Here is an 11,000-nt window from a genome sequence, read left to right on the forward strand (position 1 = left end):
TTGGGGAGCCAGCACCTTATTGGCTCTCAAGCTTCAGTCCCCCTCAGGGGAAAGTGCTCCTGCTGGAGGAAGCCGCTGTCCAGGGACCTGCCGAAGGGCACACGTGAGGCCCAGAGGAGGAGGAAGATTTTACCTCACTCCAAGGAAGGAGCCAGGCAGAAACGGAGCATCCCAGCATGGGGCCATGCAAGGCGAGGTCAGCATGCCCCTGGACGGAAGAGCCTAGGGACTGCACAGTCCCTAGGGCAAAGACCAGGGCCTTCCACCCTGAGACCTGATCAAGGGAAGAGCAGTGCCCGAGACTCAGGAGAGCACCTCGGCTGGGCTTCCCGTTGCATACCTTGGCCACCTTGATCCAGTGCTCCACCACCATGGCCCTGTCCCGGGCTGTCATGCTTGGGTTGCCAAGGCAGGTGGTGATGACACACTTGGCCACACCGTTGAACTGGGCGACAGTGGCCCGGACTGTGGGTGCCAGGTGCTCATTGCCAGGCTTGTTGCGCTTGGACCAGACGGAGCCCAGGCACTGATGGGGCAGCAGCTTCTTGAACAGCTCCTAGAGAACAGGCGGACCTTGGTTCACCCAGCCATTTCCCATGCAAGACTCATGTCCTACGTGGGGGTCACAGGTCAGAGCTGGACCTCAGGGAGCTGAGAATCTGGCCTGAGCCTGGTTCGAGACCGTGGATTTCATTCCATTGTTTTCCCTGAGGGAACCCAGTACACAATGACCCAGGAGCAAACAGAGCAAGGGAAGGAAGGAGGGCATTGGCACCCTGATCATGCTCAGGAACTCCCAGCTCCAGGTGGCACTGCAAGGTGGTCCAACCCAAGGGGGCTTCTTCCCCTCCCCTCCAACTGGTCATCCCCCTGGTCCTTCCCCCCCTTTCAGATGCACATTCTCACATGGGAGCTGCAACCACACATTCTTCCGTCTGCCCTGTCCTCATGGACACATCAGATGCCTAATCAATGCTGAGGGTACTCATCCTCCAAGGCACATGAGTGGGTGACCCATGGACTTGACTGAACACAGGGAGCTGCCCTCCTCCACCCACGGGACCAGGGCCTGCCCATTGGTCTCTCCATTCTGGCTCATTTCTTCTCCCTAGTACCTCCGTATCAGTGCTTATCATGGTCTCTCGCTACAGTCCGCAGCTGGATAGGGAAAGCTTGGGGCTAAGAGCCTTGATGGGTTGACAGGGTTGGGAAGTGGTGGAGCTGAGATTTGGTCCCAGACCATAGGAGTCCACATCAGGGAAAGGCAGGTGTGGGGCAGGTGAGAGCAGAAGGAAGGCCTGCCCCTGGCCCACCCTGAGAGCCCAGCTGCTCACCGCATCCATATACGTGAGCTGCTCTGCCACCAGCCTGGGAGGGAAGTCCAGGAGGTCGGGCTTCTCCTCACCCAGCTGGTTCTTTGGGGTGACACAGCGGTGGCAGGAAGCCTCTGGGGCCGCGGTGGGCTCTGTGGCTGTTGCCTGAGTGAAACTTTCCAGCAAAAAGGGTGGTCCAGCTGACTGCTGCTCAGCACCCGGCACACATGCAGAAGATGGGAGCACGGGTTGCAGTTCTGGAACAGCTGACGGAGGGGAGGCTGGCTCTGACACCGCAGGTGACAGTTGACACAGAGCCGGGGTCGCCTCTAGCTCTATACGAGGCCCTGTTCCTGGCTCTGCCGCTGGAAGGAGCCCTGGAGCTGGCACTGGGGCAGGAGACAGAGAAAGGTTCATCCACATCACTGACTTTCCGGATGCCTTTGCAAAACCAGGACAGACCCCATGGCCTTGAAAGGAATACCCAGCCCATGAACCGCATCCCAGTTAGCCTTCCCAGCTTGCCATCCCCCTTACCCTCCACCTCTGCCTCAGTGAGCGCCAGAAGTTCCCGCTGCATCAGGAGAAGGGGGACATGGTTTGTCAGGTCCCAGGCATGCCACTTCAGAACCATGGCCCCATGCACATAGGCCACCTTGATCTCGACACGGTCACGGCCCAGGGACTGATAGATAGCCTGCAAATTCTGGTCAGGCCAGGTACCCAAGAAGGGAGACAGGGTGCTGGGGAGAGTCATATGTGGAACAGAGTCAGAGGCCTGGCCTTGCATTGCACATGCTACTCCCACAGCACCGTTCTTTCTGTATGGGTCCCAGAGGATGGCCCCAGCCCACTTCCAACCCCTCTCTAGCTGCCCTCGTAGTGGGAGGCCTGGTCCTCCAGAAAACCTGAATGAGTCTGGTTTTTCCACTTCTCCTCTCCTCTACCTGGCCATGGGCCTGGTCTACTCTATCCTCCATGCACACCAGTATCAAGGCTCAGGTTGGAGGCAGATTTGTGAGTGGTCGGCTCAGCACACCCTCGGTTCTTGGCCCCGGTTGGGGTGGTCAGCAGGGAGGGGCAGGCAGAGCAAGTTGGGACCGTCAAAGGGATGGGTGTTTCAGGCACCCACTGAGCCCAGACTGTGCTCTGCCGCCCAGAGGGCCCGGGACCCCCTCCACAGCCTTCTTTGACTCATTTGCTTCTTCACATGAAGCCCCCCAGATGAAGCCCACCCACTGGAAATCAAGAGATCGGTGAGATCCCTGGTTTGGCAAATCCCTCCCCAGCCACCACCCCTGTAGTCCCCCACCCTGCTCTGTGGAGGCAGCCAGCCCTGCTTCTGGACCCAAACCCCTGTCCCAGTTTTACTTGATCATTTCATCTGTCCTATGATCCAGCTCTAGGTGGATCCTTTCAAAGCTAGAGGAGGCTACGAAGATGTCACATCTAACAACCATTGGACATGCATGCTTAGGGTGTGCAGAGTGCCTATCTGACCCTCTGAATAGAACTGAGACCCAGACACTGTATCTCCTCTCTCCATTCACATTCCTAGTGCTTAATATACATTCTTGAACGACTACTTCCCAGCCCGCACTTTCCAAATCCTGAGTGGCCCGTGGGCTGGTCTGCCTGCTCCCAGTGTGCCCCTGAGCTGCTCACACAAAGGACAACTACCAGAACCATCTAGATGGAATCTCAGAAGTCCTTTGCACATAGAGAAACTGCCTGCTTTGCATTTCCTTTCGTCAACCCAGAAGGGCCACCGGCCTGTGAGGGTTGCACTTGAGAGCTTCTTGACCGGAGAGAGAGAACTATTAAGCAAGAAGATGCCCAGCACGTCCAGGAGCCCTTTCTACAGAGCCAAGCACCAGAGTAGACCGTGCCATGTTTCCTCCCATGATTTCCTACAGTACCTGTATGAGGTTCATCCTCTTAACCACCCCAGTTTTCAGAAGAGGAAAGGGAAGGTCAGAGAGGGGTAGTGCCATTCCCGAGATGTACACCCAGTAGATGGGAGGCTCACCCTGTGCTGTGCATGGGGTGGGCACTCACCTATTGAACTGCTGGCCCAGGACCTGTGTGGCTGAAGTGAACATCTCGTACATGCAGAAGATCGTTGAGGTGGTTGAGATGCTCCCATCTGGGAAGGATGGCACCAGGGACTGTACGAAATGCTCCATTGTGCCTTCTCGGAGCCTCAGCATCGTCTGGGCCTCATCCAGGGACAGGGATGATTCCTTTTCCCACCAGGTAGAGAAGGGGGGTGTGGGGGGCAATGGAGTCAGCTTCAACACCACGAACCACCAGGATGATCAGGGTCTGGTGCTCAGACCAGAGAGTCCCATCCCTTCAGGAAGTTGTGCAAGAAAAGGGACTTGAGGGCCCACCCAGAAAAAGGCTCTAGGCTTGAAAGTACAATTGCCTTTAGGGGTGAAATGAGAAAGCATTGGTCACTTCAACACATCTTGTTAGCTGAGCCACCACAGCCTTTCTCTCTCTGAATAGGCTTTATTAAGAACTGTATGCCTTTGAGTCATCAGTCAACATCCCTACTGCAGACAGGAGAAAGCAGAGGCTTAGCATCTCCAACGCTGCTCGAGATCATAGACGTTGGGCCTGAGAACTGTCCAGAGCATGGAATGCATGGCATTTCCCTAGGCTGCTGCGGCCTGGTCTGTTCCTCAGGTGGGGAGAAAGGTTCAGGGGAAATCCACCTTCCTCGGCAGGCCCCAGGGGAGCTGGTTGTTTCTAGTGTGGGTTCTGGCCTTGCCGTGATCATCTGTGGGTCCTGAGATTGGACATCAATCTGGACCTGTTCTCACCCCAGACCAGCATTGGATGTTGTTGTGGGCCGAGGCACCTGCTGCTTGTCAAGGGAGATGGAGTAGCTGAGCCTTTGGAGCAAGCAGCTCCTCAAAGATGGCCTGGATTGAACTCTGAAAAGACAGAGTCCACTACCTGGGCCAGGAGGCATCAGAGGCCTTGCACCCAATCCGTGCTTGAAAGGCTGATTCACGGCGGCAGACAACCTCCCATACGGAGGTCCAAAAAGACATATGAGGACACAGCTTGTGACCCGGGGGACATACAATGAGTCGATGTGTTCTGAGAGGTGATACGTTACAGAGGAACATATAGAATGGCTTCATCCCACCGTTCCTTTTATGTTCAATCACCCTGTGTGGGGTGAGGATTCATAAGGCCTTGGACACGTTCTCCAAGGACAGTGGAGCTGGGTTCTACACAGGATGGCTGGGGTGAGTCAAGAAAATACTCAAAACAGTAGCAAAATGCAAAGACACTCATGGCTGCGGGAAAAGTCACACAAAACAGAATGAAACAGAATAACCCGCGCCCCAAACTGCAAAAAACACGAACACTATTCTCTACCATTCCCACCTATGGGAAGAGTGTCTTCCTACCTTCTCCCACAGCTGGTGGTGGAGGTGTGGATACTGGGATGACTTTGTGGTTGGGCCTGCGGGGCACTCATGTGGAAACACCATGGGAGGGCCCCAGGTTTGTCCCCACATTTGTGTGGGGGCCCTGGGCGTGTGGAACCCTCTTCCCATTCTCACCTCAGAGCGGCACTGATCCTGGGTGGCCTGGTGCACTTGCCACTTGTCTAGGGCGTTGTAGTTGAAGTCCCAGACCAGCTCTTCGATGACCTCCTGAGTGCAGCTCTGAAAATGCAGTGCCCCATAGACATGGGGTCAAGAGACATTAGTGTCCTCCCGGGACATTGCCACAAGGGGCCACCCGCATTAGAAATCCTGTTCTCCAGTTGAGGCAAAGAGGGGCAGCTGAAAAGACATCGAGCAAGGAGGTAGCCGGATGAAACTCTAGAGCTCGTGATTAACATCAAGGTAGTTGAGCTTGGTCCCCAGTGCTCAGCTTCTCATCCTGCCTGCTATGACCTGGGGCGTGAACATGAAAGATGGGCCAGGCTTCCAACACCTGGCAGCTTCCTTCTGCCCAGGAAGGGTGTGTCCCACATCCTCTGTCCCCTTCTCTACACATAGACAACCAGCCCCCCACCCCAACACACACACAGGGACACACATAATGAGGGGCAAGAGGTGTGGGCCTGCTGAGGTGACATCACAGTTGTTGCCTGCTCTCCAGTGGGCTGCCCTGAGCTGCCTCGTGTTACCTGTTGGTGTCTCCTGCCACATGTCCAGAGGGCTCGGAAAAGCGGGCTGAGCCGACGTCTACAATTATTTGCAAGTCTCTCTCTCTGGGCTTGCCTGGGCCCAGAGACCCTGAAGGGAGGAAGGCAGCAAGAGAACATCTTGCTCTCTCGAATGTCTCCACCCAAGTGAGCTGGAGAGCAGGTTGTCTTTTGAATCTGGGTGCCCGGTTACCAGAGTTCTAAGTTCAGTTGGGGCCTATCACAGAGGAAGTGAGGTCACTCTTTCAAGATTCTAATCCCTGGGACCATGTGTTCAGTCAGACCTATCCAGAGCCCCTTCTTGGCAGTTGACTCCTTAGCTTTCTCCCCCATGTCATCTCCTTAACTGGACACAATGAGCCAAAAAGGCCATAGCCACCACTCTCTGGAAATGGAACTAGGGTCCGAAGCTCCAGGAGGCAGAGCTGAATTCAGACCTTACGTTCTATGTTTCTTTGCGCACTTGTGTGTCCTATGTCATTGCGTCTCTCACGTAGTCCCCACTTTCCCAGCCTGCAGTGTGGGGATCAGGCTAGAATCTACTTCCTTGGGACATCCTCTGGTGTCTGTGGATAAGAGTATTTATTACATGTGTGGGGTGGTCCCCTGTGTATCTGAGGCACAATTTTCAAGATGGAAGAATTACAAGAAGGGGTGGGACTTGGCATGGAGGGCTGCTCAGAAGAGGCCTGGGTTCCAGCCCTGTAATACTGCAACTGTCACTTTCCCTCTTGGCCTCATTTTAAGGTGGGCACCATGATGGCCTGGAAAAGCAAGAAGATGCAGGCATTGTCATCCTCTATAGTAAAACCATGCAATTGTTTCCCGTTATATGAAGAACGAGACCCCGTTACCTCGTTTGGGTCTATGAGGGGAGCGGCTTTCACCATGGCTCGCAGGGATCCTGACCTGTGGTATAGGCATCAGACTGTAACTGCTAAGTGGTCAGTGACTGGCTTTTGACCCACAGGACATATTCAACGTGATGAAGTACCATGCCTAGAGCTTCTCTACATGTCATGCAAAGAGTTTCTCACTCCCTAGTTACTTTCCATCATGTTCCACTACTCACTCCTTCCCTTTCCCTTCTTCTTCTCTCTCTGAAGCAGAACCAAGCACCGATGTTTTGAGCTGCCATCTACAGAGGCTCACAGGACAGAGAACGGAGGCAGTGCCAAGGCCAAAAGACACACAGGAACTCAGGTTCTGAGTCCAGATGGCATCCCGAGTCACGTGAGCCAAGTTATGACAAAATCCTCTTCCAGTATGGCCCTGGTCACAGCCGCAGCCACTGACACACCTTGAGCCTGGGGAACCATGCTAATTTGGGCCCGCATTCTTCACCCACAAATACTGTTAGAAATTAAAGCGATGCACCTGCACGTGCAGGGTATCAGGGCAATGCAGTCCCGGGGCAACTCTAGATAAGTAACAGTCTCCCAGGCCTCAGCATCTGTCCCTGCCTTCCTCCCTCCCCTCTGCTCTCCTCCTAGTGTCCCTGCAGCCACCCTGGCTGCCTTTTTCACTCCTCTGGCCAAACTGGCTTCTGTTATTGAGTGTCTGCAGCACAAGTCACTTCTTCCTGAAACGCTGCTCCCTGACGTGTGCAGGTCTAGCTCCCTTTGGTCAATCTGTTCTCAGCAACCTCAGCCTCAGTGAGGCCTTTCATATCTTTCCATGCAGTGACTCCCCAGCCTTCCTCCGTAGCACACTTCATTCCTAGTACAGAGCGCTTGCTCTTTTCTTTCACGTGCGTTCTCTTTGGAGCTTTGGTCCATGTGTAGACTGGGAGCTCCTAAAGCAAAGGAGCCCTAGGTAATTTCAGCTCCGCGCACGGGCCCAGCAAGATACCTGGCATAGGGCAGTGCTCAGTGTGTAGTTACTCAATGAATAATTGAGAAGATCTTGGAGCCCACCTCCCCTCTTAAGCACCTAGACTGCAGAATGCTACTAAAACTTTCAAGCTGTTTCTGGGCAGGGGCGACAACCACAATGGCCTCTGCCTGACTCTTCCTGCTCCAGTTCCTCCAGCAGAACTCACCAGGTACCATGGACAAGGAAGCGCCCTGCATCCAGCTCTCCAGCTCTGGTGGCACAGCCCCACGCAGGCACACCAGCAAAAAAAGCCATGCCTTTTCTCGGGGGTCCTCAACGCAGTGCCTTTGCAGAGTCACAGAGCAAAGGAGCAGGATCTCTTGGCTCCCTGGGCAGAGTAAAGGACCTCAGAACCCTCCCTTTCCTCCTTTTCTGTCCACTCCCATGGTGTCCTCTTTACGATTCCAGCACCCGCACCTCAGCCAGAAGAGTGCTTCTGCACCCACCCCTGTGTGTCTAAACGAGGAACTAAAGGTCTAATGCAGACTAGACGTGTCCCTGGGCCCCAGACACAGTGAACGCTCCTCAACATGACTAACCCACAGAAAAATGCAACCAAGAGCATCATGAGACATCACATCACATTGGCGGGAAGAGCGACCCTCCAAAAGTCGAGAGATAACAAATGCTGGTGAGGATGTGGAGCAAAGGGAATCCTTGGGCACCATGGTGGTAATGCACATTGGTACTGTCACTATGCAGAACACTGTGGACGTCCCTCCAAAAATTAAAAAGAGAACTACCTGCACCTCCATGTTCAAGAAGCATTATTTTCAATAGCCAGGACACGGAAAACATCAGTGCCCTTTAGTGCTGAGTAGGGAAAGAAGTGGTACCTAGAGAATAGCATAGGAATCAGCCAGAAGAAAAGGATATCCCGCTAAGTGTGCTAACAGTACCGGACTTTGAAAGCATGATGCCAAGTGAAATAAGGGAGACAGGGCAAAGACTTTCTGTAGAGAAGCATAGAGAGAGAGAGAGATTGATCCTGTCTAGAGAGAGAGACAGAGAGCTATTTTTCCCTTCTCTGTGGAATCTGAGACAAAGAAGAGAAAAGGGGGAAGACTAACTCAGAAAAAGAGATCAGATTGAAGTAACCAGAAGCAGAGGGCGGAGGGGGTGCGGGAATTGAGTGAATGGTGAAAAGGTACAAATTCCAGTTTCAGATCAATAAGGAATAGGGATTTACAGTACACCCCAGGACTACAGTTCATTACTGCTCTATGGTGTATTTGAGAGGTGTGAGAAGAGCAAGTTCTGAGAGTTCTCATCACAAAGAAAAACCTCTCTTTCTTTTCTTTTCTCTTCTCTTCTCTTCTCTTCTCTTTTCTTTTCTTTTCTTTCTCTTCACTTTAACCACAGTCAGAGGGTCAAAGGTAACACGCTGTACATATTCATGGGGAGAAAGGAGTACATAGGGACCTTCATTCAGTCGTTCAACAAACACTGGATTTAGCATGAGGTAATCCCCGTTCTTGGCTGGGTTCTGCCCAGAACTCCTGTGTCCCACACACCTCTGGTGCTGATTTGCTGATGCCCTGGGTGAGGCACTTCCTTGCCTCGGTTTCCCCCTTACGGTGACCACGCTGGCTGCCGACACTGTTAACAAGGATGCTGCGGGAAGGAGGAGGTGCCAGCCTCGGAGTGTGGGTTCCCGGGGGAGGGGGTGCAGGCCTTTCCCCTGTAATTTATTTCCAGCTCAGGTGCTTGTGAACTCCTCCCAATCCTCCTGCTGAAGTGTGTGCAATGTCTGTGGGTTGTCACACGCATTAATTATCTGCTGAAGGTTATAAAGTACCCCTCGCTTTGGCAAGATCACCCTAAAGAAAAGGGCTTTATCAACGTTGCCATTAAATGCAATCGCAGAGAGTGGAGAAGATGGAAAGGAAAATCGCTCAAGCCAAAGAATAAATGACATTTCAGAAAACGCAGAACAAGTGGATATGAAGATCAATTGGAACTTAAAGTGACGACATGTCCAATGACATAGTCGCAGATTCTGGATTGCTTCGGGCAAGAAAGGGGGACGGTACACACGGAGCCAGACAAGAGGCCCTGAGGCAGGGTGCAAAAGGTTTGATCCTGGGCAGTGTCTTAACCCTTCTGTGCCTCCGTTTTCTCATTCATGAAATGGGACAATATTCACACTGAACCGGAAAGTGATAATAAGAGAATACAACTTCATACGCCTGGCATCTACCAGGTGCTCACAAATCACAGCTGTCATCACGGAGAGTCAACGGCGGAGGAAGCGAGAGGTGGGCACGGAATTCGCAGGTGCTCAGAACGCATTTCATTTCGTTGGACTAAAATGAAGCTTTGTTTTAAATGTCCCTGTCTCATTGTTTCCAGACTGTATGTCATCTCACCATGCAGCACATAGACCGTGCAATGCTGGTAAATATAACAGGCTCCCGCGGGGGGGGGGGGTGCTGATTTGTGGTGTGTGCCAGTCTCCATGGGGTGCATATTCCCACCGTGGCTGATTTCAAGCTCCCAGCCTGCCCTTACTGAACAGTCAGGAAGAGATGTCAGCGGCTCGTCACGTCATTTCCGTGGATTTCTGCTGTAAAGATACAACAGACGAGAGCGTAGATGATGGCAGTATGTAGTAAAGCCATCAGGAAATGATGAGTTTGGGATATTTATTACCTTTGTTCTTTTAAAGATTTTATTTATTCATTTGAGAGAGAGAGCAGGGGGAGGGGCAGAGGGAGAGGGAGAAGCAGACTCCCCTCTGAGTAGGGAGACCAATGCATGGATCCATCCCAGGACCCTCCTGGCTTGTGGTGAGGATCAAAGTGACGCCATAAAGATGAAAGTAGCCCTGCCCCTTCCTATCCATTTTTTTTTTTTTTAAGAACACAAATCAGATATTACTTCCTGCTTGAAACCCTCCCCAGGCTGCCTGCGGCCTAAAGAACAAACGCCAGGCTCCTAAGGATGCCTGAAGAAGCCCCTGGACGAGTGCATTTTTGCCCCTTCCACTTGGTGTCCTGGGTCTGCTCAGCTGCCCTAGGCCTGGTGACTCCCAGATCCCGGGGGTCCTCCTCTTCTTTCTGCAGCCCAGGGACCAGCACGCAGGCCCCACATCTGTCTACCTCCAGCCACCTCCCACAGCCTCTTTCAGGCCGTCTTTCAGGATTCAATCTAAGTACAGCCCAGCATTAGCTGTGATGCCACGGAACACATCCCTGATGTGAGCCTCATTCTCCTGTGTGCAGAGGGTCCCGGGACACCTAACTCCTCGGGGTGGGCAGGAAGCCTGGCGAAGACACGCGCGAGGACTCAGGCCAGGCCCCGGCCCACTGGGGGGCGCGACCCTGCGGGTTCCGGCCCTGGGGCTGGGCTGCAGGGCGGCGGGCTAGGGAGGCCCTGCAAAGGGGCCGCGTCCGGGCTGTGGGGGGCAGGGCAGCGGGTGGGAGGGCTTCCCCGAGGTCGGTCCAGCCCCGCCGGCCCAGAGTGCCGCCAGTGGGACCTCCGGGACCTCAGCTCGGCGGGCCGCGCCTCCCGGCCTCCGCCGAGGCTTCCCCAGACCCGGCCACCACAGGCTCGCTCAGTCCATTGCCGTCCTGAATGCCCCGCGCGACTGTCCGGCGCGGTCTCGGGACCGGAGCCCCGTGTTGTGCAGGGCA

General features: G+C 53.9%; 1 protein-coding gene across 2 annotated transcripts in view; it reads left to right on the plus strand.

Annotated features, from left to right (window-relative positions):
• Positions 1-11,000, plus strand: part of LOC125281957 (focal adhesion kinase 1-like) — a 344,868-nt gene that overhangs the window by 236,547 nt on the left and 97,321 nt on the right. The gene's annotated exons all lie outside the window — the stretch shown is intronic.

Source organism: Ursus arctos, unplaced genomic scaffold, assembly GCF_023065955.2.
Source record: "Ursus arctos isolate Adak ecotype North America unplaced genomic scaffold, UrsArc2.0 scaffold_16, whole genome shotgun sequence".
NCBI lineage: Eukaryota > Metazoa > Chordata > Mammalia > Carnivora > Ursidae > Ursus > Ursus arctos.